A 16234-nucleotide genomic window follows, 5' to 3' on the forward strand; every position below is an offset into this window, starting at 1 on the left:
GACCGAACGCATTAATGAAAGTATTAATTGCTCTGCTCACCATAAACTCATCCAGCCCCACTGATATACCAAATGAACGAAGGGATATAAGCATTAATGAAAGTATGAATTGCTCTGCTCATCATAAACTTGTTGACCTTCACTGATATACCAAAGGAACGAAGGGCCAACAGCATTAATGAAAGCATTAATTGCTCTGCGCTCCCTAAACTCGTTGGGCTCCACTCTCTCTCTAACCGTCCTTCCCAGGTCCTTTCTCTCCTCTATCACTCTCTATACTCGTGGTGTCCTCCAGGGATCTAACCTATCCCCTTGGTGCTTCAAAGTCTAGATGGCCCCTCTGGCCCACATGATCTATTCCTTCACCTCTAACTTTCAGTGTCTGTCTGCAATTCATTCTTGGTGTGCAGCTAATGATCTCTGCCTCAACACCAGTAAAACAAAGATTGTCCTCATTGGACCCCTGCCCCGGCTTTCCCAATTTCTCACTGGCCGGCCTCCCTTGGCCCTGCGCCCCCACCTGCTAGTGAAACAAAAAAACTGGGGTTCTCTTTCAACTCCACTCTCTCCTTCTCTTCTCACATCTCCGACATCTCCAAAAAGTCCCACTACCAGCTGCACCTCCTCAGAGATATTCTACCTTTTTCTCACCTTTCCCCAAAGGCTCACCATCTCCAGAGCCCTGGTTCTCTATCGGCTGGACTGCTGCAACAGCCAAAAGCCTCTTTCTCAATCTTCCTACTTCCACTCTCCGTCTGCTACAACTCATCCAGAACAGAACTGCAAGACTTATCCTTGGCCTCAAGCCCAGGGACCGCATCTCTCTAGCGCTGAAAATCCCTCCACTGGCTCCCCATGGCTGCTATGATCAAGTTCAAGACACTGTGCATAGTCCAGAAGGCTTTCTGGGTCCGGGGCCTGACCTATTTACAATGCTCTCTTCCTAAATACTCTCCTTCTAGAGCCCTCAGCTCGCACTCCTCCAACTCTTTGTGGGTGAGAGCCACTTTCACAAACAGAGATTTGAGGGTAGATCTTTATCCTCTGCAGGTGCCTCCCTCTGGAATAGCCTCCCTGCATCTCTCCGCCTTGAGCCAGAGTTCCATAAGTTCCTGAAAAACCTCAAGACCTTCCTCTTCTCTTCCTCTTCCCCGTTCCCTCTCCCATGCTAACCTCCTCTCTCTTTCTCCCCGCCTCACTCCTCCATCTCTCCTACCTCTGTTCAGCTTTTGCTGACTGGTCGCCTGGCTCACCTCCAGAGCCTCACAACTACCCGGCTCCCCTGCCAGCCTTTGCACTTGCCTCCGGGCCTCTGCACTATGCTCAGTACTTCTGCACTTACAGCATACGTTCCATGAGAGAGGTAACCTCTTTGCACTTAACCCATGACTTTGCTTGACTGGGTGCACTTGTTCCCCCTCCCTCTCCCTTGCACTCTGCCTGTATACTTGCATGACCTGAATTTAATTTGCCTAATCAATTCTGTCTATCCCCCCTTTGTCTCCCCTCCCTAATCTGGCTGCGCCCGAAACACTTCATGCACTTGCACTCAGAGAAAGGCTCCAGGCCTAGTACGCTAGTTATTTCTTTGTTAGATCATTCAGAAACTTCAAGGCCTAATAATGACTACTGTATTCCCTTGCTCCATTCCTGCCATAAAGTGCACCTCGCTTGTGTATAAGCCCTGCACAAATAAACAATAAATAAATAAGATATACCAATAGAAAGGAAGTGCTAAAAGCATTAATGAAAGCATGAATTGTTCTGCTCACCGTAAGCTTGTTGAGCTCCACTGATATACCAAATGAACAGAGAGCCAACAGCATTAATGAACATGATTGTGTCTGAAGGCCCTGGCGGGGTCTGCGTCCAATGCGTCATCTGTGGTGCTGTGGTGAGTGCTAAGTGTGTGATTCTTTTTCTTGCTCTAAGTCTAAAACTAATGATAATATGTTTTTATTTAATGATGAATGTATTTATTGATGGATTGTTTTAATTTGTATGGCTGTAACGAAAACTCATTTTAATTGAATCCTGCTCCAAAAATGTTCTGTGTGCAACTCTGTTGATATTCATTTGTATTAACGCTGTTAACATCTGCACCGCATACAGCCTGTTTCTATAACCAAGAGACCTCTGGTCGACCTCTTCCTTTTAATCAAATTTCCTAAAAAAATCTCTGTAACAGCGCCTCGATGCCCCCGGGCTGCAAGTCCTCTATACAAATGCAAATAAATAAATAAATAACGGTTCAATAGAAGAACACAAAGAAATAATTGAAATGCAATGATATAGCAAGAAGAAAGGCACCACCATTTAAATGGACAATAAACGTCCACATGGCGGCATAGGTGAGTAACTGGCAAATGATCAAAACAATGACACATGTTATCCTCAGAGCCTGTTCTCAGACAACATGCAGTGCTGTAGCACGGTCCAGTAACACAACGTAACATACAGCGCTTCTCCGTATCCAAGACACAGCAACGCAAACGCATGTGGGTGTGCGGATCTAGGACATCTAAGTATGCAGGGACGGAAAGTGAACATGTGGTCTCCATGCCCACATTCTCACCCCCTTGGCTGTACAATCCACCTAATGGTCATTACTGACCAGTGTGTCGTTATTTATAACACGCTTAATAAACAGTGGGGATCGAACTTGTGTTGCTCTGCTCGCTTAATGTCCAACGTGACCACGTTGCCCCTGAGCTGTCCTCCCGAGACTAATCCGCAGACTTCCGAGTGTGCATGTTTTGACATGACATAGTAGTGGCATAAGGCGCTACTGTACCATACTCCTTCCCAGAACAGGTATGAACATGCCTTTTTTCATGGAGCAAACATATCATGCTGAAAGCAGAATGTCGTATTTCAGAAAATGTTCTCATCCTACATTCTTCCTCCAGTGCCACCGGGTGGGCACCAAACAACTAATTCTGTGGCAACCCTCACATTTCTGCATTTGTGGGAATGGTAATTAAGAAATGTAAGCTATTGCTGACTTTCTCTAAACCATTCAGAATGCACCGAATGACGTCCATAATCTCTGTTATTCACCTAATGTCCACCATTCTAATGTCAGCATCAGTCTAAGAGCCGCCATTGCAGACTCTGCTTTATTTGTGGGATTTTACTAGAAACTGTTAACAGCCCTGTAGACGTCTAGAAGGAATCACTTGGAATAATGCCCTTCACTGGTGTATTATATCGGCTTTGCCTAGGCCAATAATGGGTGGTGGGTACTTGGTCTATAAGGCTTAATGGTGGTATTGTGACAAACGGAAATCAGAGGGTGATATATGCCCACCTCGTAATGAGGCCAGAGGTCGGTGACTGGCATGAGAGCCATACATCTCTCACTGCTCTGAGATAGAAATGCACTGCCTTAACCACTGGGGACTTGTATGTATGCATGTTCATGCTGACGTCATTGCACAGTTGGGTAGCAGGAAGGGGTCACGCAGCTCGTGCTATCCCTGACACAACCTCAGTTGACTTTCAGAACTCACAATCGTTGTTTCTGCCGTGTCCGGTTTAACCTATGACCCAGTATGAGAGATAGCAGCTCGCCGTTGACGGAACACTGACGGTCACGTGTGTTCAGGAACGCGTCCTGCCGTGAAAATGATGCCGTCTGTTACTCTGGAAATTGTCGTCAGGCTAATAGCACCTTGGTCCACCGCCGTCCGTGTAATGAAGCCCAAAATTTCTTTTCTTATATATGTTCCCATTAATTGATTTAAAGCTACAACAACTAAAGATGATCAAATATGTTCAATGGAATACACACAGTAACATACTTTATTTCACCAAATAAAATGCCCGGGGGGGGGGCTTGATTTTTGAAACCGTTGAGCATAAGCTATATTTGTAGGGTGTGTATGAATTTGATGCAACGCTTTTATTTTCTTAAAACCTACTTTGAACTTGCTTAACGTTACATTTGTAAAAACGACAAGCAGCTCGGTCAGGCTTTTATAGCAGTATTTTCACTCTTTCTCTCATCAGTGCACCTGACACTATGCTTCTTTGTGCAGTAGATTCAAGGTGCCCATCAGGGAGGTTGTTTTGTGTGCAGGCGGGTGCTTGTATAGCAGTAGGTTCATACTTTCTCTCATTGGGGCACCTGCCACTGGGTTTCTTTGTGCAGTAGATTCAAGGTGCCCATCAGGGAGGTTGCCTGGTGTACAGTGGGTGCTTTTTATGGAGATAGATTCACTCTTTCTCTCATCAGTGCACCTGACACTATGCTTCTTTGTGCAGTAGATTCAAGGTGCCCATGAGGGAGGTTGTTTTGTGTGCAGGCGGGTGCTTGTATAGCAGTAGGTTCATACTTTCTCTCATTGGGGCACCTGCCACTGGGTTTCTTTGTGCAGTAGATTCAAGGTGCCCATCAGGGAGGCTGCCTGGTGTACAGTGGGTGCTTTTTATGGAGGTAGATTCACTCTTTCTCTCATCAGTGCACCTGACACTATGCTTCTTTGTGCAGTAGATTCAAGGTGCCCATCAGGGAGGTTGTTTTGTGTGCAGGCGGGTGCTTGTATAGCAGTAGGTTCATACTTTCTCTCATTGGGGCACCTGCCACTGGGTTTCTTTGTGCAGTAGATTCAAGGTGCCCATCAGGGAGGCTGCCTGGTGTACAGTGGGTGCTTTTTATGGAGGTAGATTCACTCTTTCTCTCATCAGTGCACCTGACACTATGCTTCTTTGTGCAGTAGATTCAAGGTGCCCATCAGGGAGGTTGTTTTGTGTGCAGGCGGGTGCTTTTATAGCAGTAGGTTCACACTTTCTCTCATTGGGGCACCTGACACTATGCTTCTTTGTGCAGTAGATTCAAGGTGCCCATCAGAGAGGTTGTTTTGTGTGCAGGCGGGTGCTTGTATAGCAGTAGGTTCACACTTTCTCTCATTGGGGCACCTGACACTATGCTTCTTTGTGCAGTAGATTCAAGGTGCCCATCAGGGAGATTCTTGTTTGTGCAGACAGGTGCTGTGTGGAGGTGTGTTCCCATTTTCTCTCATGGGGGGACCTGACACTGGGTTTGTTTGTGCAGTAGTTTCAAGGTGCCCATCAGGGAGGTTGCTTGGTGTGCAGCCGGGGGTATTAGCCTAATTGTTCTTTTTTAATTGATCGAATGGTACATTTGACTGAATTCGGCCAGTACCATTTGATCGGTTAAAAACGAACAATTAGGCTAATACATACTGAACATGTGGAGCAGCGGTTGCAGGGGTGTCCCCAGCTCCCCATGTTCGGTATGTATGGGCTTTGGTGGGTTGCAGGGGTGTCCCCCGTTTCCTTAACATGGGAGGTAGGGGACCGAAAAAATAAAAAAAATAAGAAGGAAAAGGGACCCACCGGTGTCGGATGCGACCCTCATTAGAGGGACAAATCCGACATTGCAGGGGTGAAAGGGACCAACATTGGGGCAAACAGACAGGTAAGTAGGGAGGGTTAGGGGAGTCAGGGGTAGCGGTGGGCGCACTTGGGTTTAAGTTTGTCTGTCTCATGATTGTTTGCATGCAAGCAGTTTTATTTTGGATAACAATTTGGCATTTATATAGCGCTACGACCCCTCAGGTATCTGAGGGCTGTTTATTATTACCCACAGTGTGTGGTGCTCATTTATCGACCTCGGAAGGATGAAAGGCTGAGTTAGGCCCCGCCAGGATTCGAACCTGGGTCAGCAGGCTCTGCATTGATGTCAAAGCAAGCGCTCTACTTGCTGTGCCACTTGACACTATGACAGCAACAGTCAATGACACCGGATAGTTCACTGAAAACAATTATGAGGGGAACAAACAACCCCAATCCCATACGGGTGCTTTCATGGAGGTGTGTTCACTCTTTCTCTCATCAGGGTACCTGACACTAGTTTCTTAGGGGGAGGCGATTCAAGATGTTGCTGGATAATACAACTTGAAGCCCGTTTTTAATTTTTCAATAAAATGTTACTGTTGATTTTAACATTTTTGTAGCTCTTTGGTGAAAGTTCTATATAAATCGAATTTCATAAATATTAGATAATATGTGTGGTGTAGCCAGAGCACCTCCATCCTGACTTCTCAGGGCTTTAAGTGGCCCGGGGCTAGCCCGGCTGAGCACCAGTGGTCTCCCAAAGCTTCAATCGAGCCGGAGCTCCCTGGATCGCACCAACCCAACTGCAACAAAACCCAACTGCAACACAATCAGCTTTTTATTTGTTTTATTTCCCGTCGAACCCGATCCCTGCCGGTGACAAGCCAGTGTCACATCGCAATGTGCTATTTCATTGGTGCTAAATTTTCAAAGTTTCTTTCAATAGGCACATGTGTCAAGCAGTCTACTGAATGAAAGAAAGGAAGTCCAGTACCTATGAAATAGCACAGTGTTACGTGACACTGGCTAGTCACCGGCAGGGACTGGGCTCGGATCCCCAGTTTAGGAAAAAAAAAATTCAAAAGACTGCTTGACATATAGAGCCTGTAACAGGCTTTGCGTCAAGCAGTCTACTGAATGAAGCAAAGGAAATCCAGCACCTACAAAATAACTGGCTTATCACTGACAGGGTTCGGGGTGCCAGTAGTGGGTGATTGGAAGAGGAGACTGCACGCTGTGTGGGAAAATGGCACACTAATGGTGGTCATTTCAATTTACATTCTTTTAGTTTGCTACACTCCTTTTTTTTGTCTTCGCACTTTAATACAACCACTGGGGCTAGCCTGCAAGTGACAGGAGTGGAGCAACACACAAGAGATAGAAACACATATGAGTTAGTGCCCAATCTTATTAGGCCTCTAACTTGTTGGTTTTTGATGTTTCAAAAGAGCTTAAGACTTAAGCTATGCTGGTAGTCAATTGTTAATGTGTGTAGATTGGTGCTGGTGAGAGTTAACATTTTGAAAAATGTGAGTTCCACAACTTGCACCAACATGCGCAGCACACTTAACGCCGTGCCCATCATTCAGGCCGCACACCCTCGTCACAGCCCCCTTTTGTTTTATTTAGTGTATCTTTTTTATACACAAACCATAAAACCATATCCTGTAAAGGAATATATCAACACTTACAATAACAAAGATCCATAAAAGCAGTCACCTGGAGCCATTAGAGAGTTCATGCATGTAGGCCCCTCCCATTACACGAGGAACATCTGTTATTGAGCTGCAGCCTCCGTGGCGCGATTCACTGCCAGCGTAGAATTTACACTTTTCGAAACAATGTATGCAGAGTTTCTAATAACATTTGATTGCTATATCTCTAAATATCTGTGACCCAAAACTACGATACTCTGCACACTACTTACACACTTACAGTGAAGGCCTCCTATCACAAGGACCGCCTAGGGCATTTCCCAGGGAGGTGTGCAACAGTCTCAAAGGAATGATTGCAAATCCTGCATCGCCTCTCTTCTACCGAAGTACATCCCATTGTGGAATCAGAAAAAATACAATATTACGGCTGTTACACCGAGCAAAGGAAAATACACCGACATGGGCTTATAAAGATTCCCAGAATCTTTATTACAAAACTGAACAGTATTCAACAAAGTACACAAATAGCTATTTGGCCGTCAATACATCACAGAGACCACCAGCAGGGTTCAATGTGAGCAGTGAGAGAATTTCCTAGCTGGACATCGATGCATTTATACAATTTGTAAAATGATGTCCAGCCCCTTTACAGGTAAATCATGCAATGGGCTAGGGTCGCGCCAGGTTCACTTTCCTAATTTACATATCTCGTGCATGCGGTTTACTTTTTCAATACATTTACTAACACACTCCATTATTCTTTAATTTAACATTTACACTCTTTACATATTGTTTTAATACAGACCAAGCAATGTTTTGCATATTATATTCGGATAGCATTACTGTTCTTGTATACTTGTAGTTTAACATTGTTAATTCAAGTAATCCCCTGCTCCCGAGGTCAACAAAGGACAAGGTCTACATGACCCTAACATGTAGCCCGAGGGCAGGTTGGACATTAACTCCCCTACAGAGGTTGGAGAGGTTAAGGCAAGAACAAGGACACACGAGACGGCCATTTTAGATTACAGGGTGACTTTGTATAAAACCCCAAAATGGCGGTTTCTAACCTAAAATGGAGGCTTGATTCAAGATGGCAGCTTACATCAATTTCTAAGGTCAAGACCTTGCCGCAGAGAGTTATTTGCGTACAATTTTAAGCAACTTGGCGTAGGCCAATATACATACAAATCGTTTGTAATAAGAGGCATAATTTAATATCCGGTTTGACAAACCCTCCTTTTGGCCTATGCCAAGAGCTAATACTACTTCTGATTTGCTTGCTAGTAACTCCATGCGTCATCGTCCATACACCCCGAATCATTGTCGGACATATCTATTGCCATTAGGTCTGATACCAGAGTTTCTTTCAACACATACTCTTTGGAGAGCTCCTTTGGGGCATATATTTTATTCCCTAATACACTTGTTGCTTACACGTAACATCCCCCTAATACTGAGCATATACCAGGGAGACACTGTATACAACAACAAAGAAACAGAAAACTTCCCAAGATAATCAGTAGGGCCGAGAACAACTTCCATCCCCATGACCATAGGAGGTCCCAAAACCATGTACCAAGTTCCCAATTTCCCTCAGGAACATGTACTTCTGAACTAAGAACATGAAGATTTTGGATCGCCCTAAAGATCGTTGGAGAGGAGTCTGGAATGTAAATGCAGCAAGCGGACCACACTAATTTACATACTCCTCCTCGCTCTGCCAGGATGACATCTAATGCCATCCGGTTCTGAAGAGCCACTAATCTTATCGCTCTCTGCTCTAACGTCATATTATAGAGTATTTCAGTGGTGCGATTGATGGTTCCCTCCAATACTCTCGCTGGTCCCCTAATATCTTCCGAATTCGTAATTTGCCCAACAAATGGCACAAAGGATTTCATAATATCTCCTAGAGTTTGCGCCGGTCTATCCCCTTTTATACCTCGTCGTGGACGAGTCTTAGAAATTTCTGTAGTACTGGCAATAAATACCCCAGGTAATAGAATCCCTAAATAACAGGTTCCTTGCCAATCCCTGGGCAACCATGGAAATGCCACATTACCGCAACAAAATAGACAGGTTCACCTACGTACAGAGGTCTGTTTTCACTAGTCAAATTCGCAACGTTGGCGCACTTTCTAAAATTTCCCATTGACCGTGTTCCATTCCTCTGTATGCAAAAGGATACTGAATCGGGGCTATGGTTAACAGAATAAGATGGAGGCGTGGCATCCTTATTGCCTATAGGAGCCATTTTGAAAGAAATTAAAGACTGAAAAGGATGAGACAATCTATCAGAGGGCCTAACAGAAGCAACGCGTGGCTTACTTCTATTTGCAAAAAGCGAGCATCCCAGGGGCATCAAAACATTCTTTTCAAAACTATTTAAATTTGTACCATCAAAGTTCCCTGAGATGCTGTCATTCCATCGACCAAAAAATAGTGCTCTAAGAGAAGCGTAACAGGCAGTTGTCAGAGGCAAAGGGTAAATATACCAACCTAGCCCCTTATCCCCATGTTGCGGTAGATGTGTACAGATCCAGCAATTGGTCTTATTAAAAATTGCATGAGTGGCATTCATTATTAACAAAAGGGTATTATTCTGATAATTCCGTCTATGCAAAGAATATCTAGGCGACAAAAGATGCAATTGCACAGAAGGAGTGGGAATCACAGATACATTTTCAATAGGTAAAAAGTCCTCTAACGGATATGCTTCTTCCAGATACCATAACCCAAACCCAAAAGTCATTACAAATCCAGAAATTAGTACGAGAAGGCAACAATACACTTTGAGGGTCCCCTTACATACTTGATCATTGTCTCTGCTAGTCACATTTTTATCTAAAAGTTCAGTACGAGCGGTAGCGGGTGCAGGCATCGTAGTCTTCAATCAAAAAACACCAATTGTTCGTTTGCTGGCGACTCCAGTCGTGCGTCTTCTTAATGTCTTTCCCACAAACCTTAGCCAACAGAATCTTTCCGTACAATCGGGCCAAAAAGACAAGCCCTCAAATGCTGTACATTTACTTCCTTGGGCGAAAATTATATTTTGCAGTTTCTGGTGGGAACAAAGTGTCGTCACTTCCTCCTGGAAGTGGTGAACGGACAGAAATGGGTTCAAGAAAGGATTGACCGGAGGTTCCACTGTTGGGGAGTGCGGAGACAAGATGGCCGTTTTGTCCGGCCTTGCGGATTCTGAAGCGGTCTCCGATTCTCCCTTATTGGTTGTTGCTGTTTCAGGCACGCTAGTTACAGCAGTGGGAAGAGATTGTGTGTCTTCTGTATCGTATGGCACGGGCTGTGGGATCCGTTTGGTGTGCGTCGCATGGATCAAGTGTTTACGACCCGCTACCCGCACGGCAGTCTGAGTGACTAGCAGGACTTGGTAGGGACCCCTCCACCGAGGTGCAAGGCAAGATGACCTCTCAAAAACCTTCATGAGGATCCAGTCCCCCGGTCGTAGACTGTGACCGGGGCCCTCGTAGTGCACAGGTAATGCCTCTCCTACCTGGTGATAAATTGAAAACAGATTTTTAGTCAACTGGTTACAGTAGTCTGAAAGAAGCGCATTTTCTATATCCCGTAATGAGTGACTTTTTGGCATACCCCAAATATTAGCAGGTCTCCCCATTACCACCTGAAAGGGAGAGAGCCCAGTCTTAGTTTGAGGGGTCGTTCTCATCGATAGTAACACGATCGGTAAGGCGTCCGGCCATTTTAGCTTGGTGCCAGCACACGTCTTAGCGAGTTTGTTCTTTATAATGCCGTTGTGCCTTTCCACTAATCCGGCACTCTGGGCATGTCTAGCTGAATGGAACCGCTTGTCAATCTGTAATCCTTTGCAAATTTGCAGGATTACAGAGGCAATAAAGTGTGGCCCATTATTAGACCAGATGACTCTCGGCAGCCCGAACCTACAAAAAACTCTTTCAACAGAGTTTTTGCCGTGGTTATGGCCGTTGCATCTTTAACCGGGAAGGCCTCAACCCACTTACTAAAGGCGCAAATAACAACCAATACATATTTAAGATTGTTACACCGTTCCATTTCAATAAAATCAAAGTGAATAACCTCAAACGGGACAGAAGGTGGAGCAAAACTTCCTCTAGGAGTCGAGGTACCTTTTCCTACATTGTGCTGCAAGCAAACCATGCAGTTCTGGACAAAACGCTCCGCAGTTTTGAAAATCTTATCATTGGCCCATACGCTGTGTAACATTTTTGTTAGTTTCCGCGCGCACACATGTGTCGGACCATGAGCCATAATAACCATCATTGTAATGTAGGCGTCAGGGAGTAACCATTTCCCTCCAACATTGTCTACCCAACACCCATCATCATCCAATCTTCCTGCACCCTCGATCCATCTCTTAGTTTCCTCTAAGATAGCATCTGCTTGAATATCTTTTACAACATCGATACTTTATCCCAAAGTGCAAACATTTACAATTTCTTTTACAGCGTACATTTCTGAACTGCAATCAGTGGCAGTCTGTTTATTTATCTGATCGGCAAAGGCATTCCCTTTTCCTACATCATCTGTAACTTTTTGGTGTGCTGAACATTTTATGATAGCTAACTGAACAGGGAGTGCAAGTGCTGAAAGCAATCGCACTATTAAAGTGCCGTGCTGGATTTTCGTTCCGTGCGAGGTCAAGAAATCTCGTCCTTTCCAAAGTCTACCGAAATTGTGGGCCACCCCAAAGGCATACTGACTGTCAGTATATATATTCACTGTACGCCCTTCAGAAAGCTCACAAGCTCAAGTTAACGCTATAATGTCTGCGGCCTGCGCAGAGTTATGCATGATTCTTTTAGTTTCCACACCCGTGCTTAAAGTAGTGACAGCATGAGCAGCCGTGGATGTACCGTCTGGAAGTTTAAAACAAGAGCCATCACAAAATAGCTCTCCTTGAGGGCTATTCAAAGGCGTGTCTTTCAAATCGATTCTGCCCTTAGTCTCTTGTTCTGTTATATAAAGGCAATCGTGTGACGTATCGTCATCATCAACAGTATTTTGTGAGACAGGTAAAAGTTCAGCCGGATTTAATACACAACACCTCTGAATTTGAATATGGGGGGCAAACAAGATCAGTTCATATCTTGTCAATCGTGCAGAAGTGAGGTGTTGCGTTTGAGTTCTATTCAATAGAATATCTACAGAGTGAGGTACCATTAGGGTTAACACATGACCCAGGACCATTCCCTCACTCTGTTTTACAGATGCAGCAGCAGCAACAGCGCGCAAACATCTTGGCAAAGCGCATGCTACAGGATCAAGGGCGGAGGAATAGTAGCCGCACAGCTTATTCTTCCCTCCATGTTCTTGCGTTAACACAGCCAAAGCACATCCATCACGTTCATGCACAAACAATACAAAGGCCTTATCATAATTTGGAGTTCCTAAAACTGGCACTGAGCACAGCGCGGATTTGAGCAAATCGAATGCTGCCTGGTGTTCCAAGGTCCATGGCAATGGCAAAGAAATGCCCTTCTTTGTCAAAGCCAGCATTGGGTTAATCGTTAACGAAAAATTCGGGATCCACAATCTACAATAAGAAGCCATACCTATCAAGGCTCTAACTTCCTTTTGCGTATTTGGGACAGGCATACCAGAAATGGTCTTTATTCGTTCAGGTGTCAACCGTCTTCCCTCCTTTGACAGGAGATCGCCTAAATAGGCGACCTCCTGGCAACAATATTGGAATTTCTTAAGTGAAGCTTTGTGGCCATGTTTTGCTAGATGACAAAGCAACAACACGGTGCCTTCTTTACAGGCACTCTCAGAATCAGCAGCCAAGAGGAGGTCATCTACGTACTGCAGTAACGTGCAAGTAGTAGGCAACTCGAGGGTATCAAGCTGCTCTTTCAATGCCCTGCTATAAATACTTGGACTCTCAGTGTACCCTTGTGGTGCACGAGTAAATGTAAACGAGCGTCCACCTAGGGTAAACGCAAACAAATACCTGCTATCCTTGTGTATGGGAATACTGAAAAACGTGTTTTTAAGATCAACAACGCTAAAGTGAGTGGCAGAAGCCGGAATCATGGTTAATATCATTGTAACATCAGGTACAATAGGACATTGAGGAGCCACAATTTTGTTAATAACGCGTAAATCAATTATAAAACGAAAGGAATCGCATTATCACCTTTTTTGTATACTGGCAAAATGGGGCTGTTACATATGCTACCCGTAATCTCCTCAATTACTCCACGATGTATAAAATCAGAAACTATACATTTCAAAACCTGTTCGCCTTCAACTGAGATCTTATATTGGGGATGCGAGGCAATTTTACTCCATGTTTCAAAATAATTTTAACAGGTTCAATTTGGAGAATGCCCACATCATTATCATCAATTGCCCATAAGAATTCTGGAACATTACTAAATTCTGGCAGTAAAGGTCGAGTCAAAAACTGAGAGGCGAGTGATTGCTGAGGTGAAATTGTTAGCCGAATTCCATCCGGAGAACAATGAATTACTGCGTGTAATGCCTTCAACAAATTTAGCCCAAGCAAGTTCTCCCCACAGTTTGTGGTAAGTAGAAATGGACACTGTTCCGTGAAGGGACCCAGTGTTATCGGTACCGGCAAAGAGACAGACAAACTACAGGTGTGCCTGAAAACCCTACGGAAATGTTGTATTGCCTGACAGGGGAATATTTGGAACCCGTGAATGATCAATGGAACATTTCTGTGCTCCCGTATCTACTAAAAATAGATGCTTCCTACTTCCCACCGCCATCTCAACGTAGGGGCCTTTCTGATGAACGGGAATAGGCGTAGGTTTCAAATTCTGCTTCGGGCAATCCTAGCAGAACAAAATATTATCAAAAGGAAGCTCTTCGGAGAGGTACGCGGCAGAAGGGTGATCAAAAATGTTTCTATTATCCACATTCGAAACTTGCTTATGTTGTGAAGGAGGTTGCTGTGATTCTGGTGTAAACTGACCTCTGCCAGGGCCCCCTGCACCTGGGCGACCTCTGGATCGTCTACCCATGTTCCCAAATGACCTTTGCTGTAAGGTCGGACATTGTGTGCGCCAGTGGCCTTCCTGCCGGCAATAGGCACACTGGTTAATGGTTACCGGAGCCAAGGGCGCACTTCCCTGTGGAATGTACTGACCTCTAAATTGATTACCTCCTCTAGGGTTTCTAACAATCTGCTGCAATAAAACTTTAGTTTTCAAGTCACCCTTTTTTTCTCAAGTTTCTCTTTTTCAGTATTTACACGATTTTCATAATACTGAGCCATATGCAATACTTCTGATTGGGACTTCGCCTGCCAAGCGCTTTCAGAGGACATAATCTGTATCTGGATGTCAGGCAGCAATCCATGTACAAATTTGTCGACAAACAACCTTTTCCCTGACTCCGTGCCCAAGTCTTGTCCACTGAAATCCGAGAATACCTGCTCGAACCGATTGAAAAAATCGGTAGCACCCTCAGTCTTTCCTTGGACACAGGCCTAAAGCTTGTCCCATATGATTCTTTTTTCTGGAACCATAGTTTTCAATTTTACAATAATTCTATCAGACAAGGTTAATATCACTTGAGGTGGTCGTTCGCCAACTGGTCTTTCTCTGTCTAGCCTAGTCATGTTATCCCATGTATCTCCCAACCCAGGTATGTCATCTATAGTCCTAATCTCCTTCCACAAATCAACTGGCAGGAGTACGGGTAATAATAGGTCAATATCACTTAAAGTGAATACCGACGACTGTAAGACCGACTCTATTTCTTTATAGAATCCGGTCGGATTTTTTATTATATCAGGAATAGATTGCTTTATGGTGTTCACTTCCTGTCTTGAAAACGGGACGTGAACAAACTGTGAAACGTAATGTGCAGGAATTTCTACGGCTACTATACCTCGTGCAGCATCAGCCGCAATCTCAACTTTTGGGACAAATGTCGGAGGGACCTCTCTCATAGGCAACTGAGAAGTAGGCAGCTACGAACGCTTACTAAGCAACAGAGCCAAGTCAAGCGCTAATGCAGTCGAAGAAGTATCAATCGAAAAAGCTCTCTTATAAACACTGAACAATTCTGCGGGACAAAAAAATCTTTCTTCTTACACACTCATTCTGCAGGTGCTCTACCATCGCCTGTATCACTTTCTTTTGCATTTCTAACGTATACTGACTGTATGTGTCATATACTTCATCTGGAGTTATCGACATATCCGAAATCCATCTTATCGCGTCCTTTGTACAAATTCGTGCTTCCTCACCTTTTAATTCTCGACGAGGAGAAAACCGTTTCTGTAAGTACATAATACCTAATCTATCACCATCTACTTCCTCATTCTGTAACTCTTCCAACTCCTTCCTATACTCAAAAATCCTCTCAACATGCTCATATACCTTCTCCGCAGTATCTCTGGACAACGCTAAGGCGTTCAAATCCCGTAACCCTTGTGGGAAATCTACATCATTTAGTTTATTCCACATCATATTTAAATGAATCCCTAATCCTTCGATAAAAACATTTTTCTCAGGCATATCTTTTAAATTTTCGAGTGTGGAAAAAACATCAGCTTGTTCACCCTTCTCCATAAAATGTTTAGCCCAAGCAGTCAATTCACTCCTCTTGTCTGGGGACACAGTATTACGAGTCACAACCCTTGGTCTTGTTCCCTGGTATACTACAAGCAATGCAGGATCACTTGGAAGAGGAAGAGTAGGCACATTCTGAATAACAACAGGTGAAGGCAAGGAGGCAGGCAAAGGGGCGACGGATGGAAAAACAACAGGAAGAACAACAGGGAGGACCGGAGGAACTATAGGAGGGGGAACTACAACAGGAAGGGGCAAAGCGCCAGGAGGAGGGACATATGGAGGTGGCACGGAGGATCAGGCCTTCGTTCATGCAAAAGTTTATTAATCAAATAGTCTGACGTATGAAAATCTTTTGAAGGTTAGATTTTCTGAATGCCTAATTGAAATGCCCTGTCCGTGTTCCTAACTGACTCCAATTGTTTATTTTGATCATATAACCGTGCTTTTTCGACACTCGTCATATGTCGACGTATATGTTTCTCTCTACTCTTTTGTTGCTGCAAAGCTTCTGTTTTCCAACTGTGCAACGCGTCAAATGCTGCAGGCCTAGCCTTTTTCTTTACTAATACAGACTCTAAATATTCTATACGAGGGATTTCAAAACTACCATTGGTTGGCCACCGAAGATCAGAATTATGTCTGGTTTGT

The sequence above is a fragment of the Ambystoma mexicanum genome, chromosome 2q (assembly GCF_040938575.1).
Source record: "Ambystoma mexicanum isolate Mex_15411 chromosome 2q, UKY_AmexF1_1, whole genome shotgun sequence".
Lineage (NCBI taxonomy): Eukaryota > Metazoa > Chordata > Amphibia > Caudata > Ambystomatidae > Ambystoma > Ambystoma mexicanum.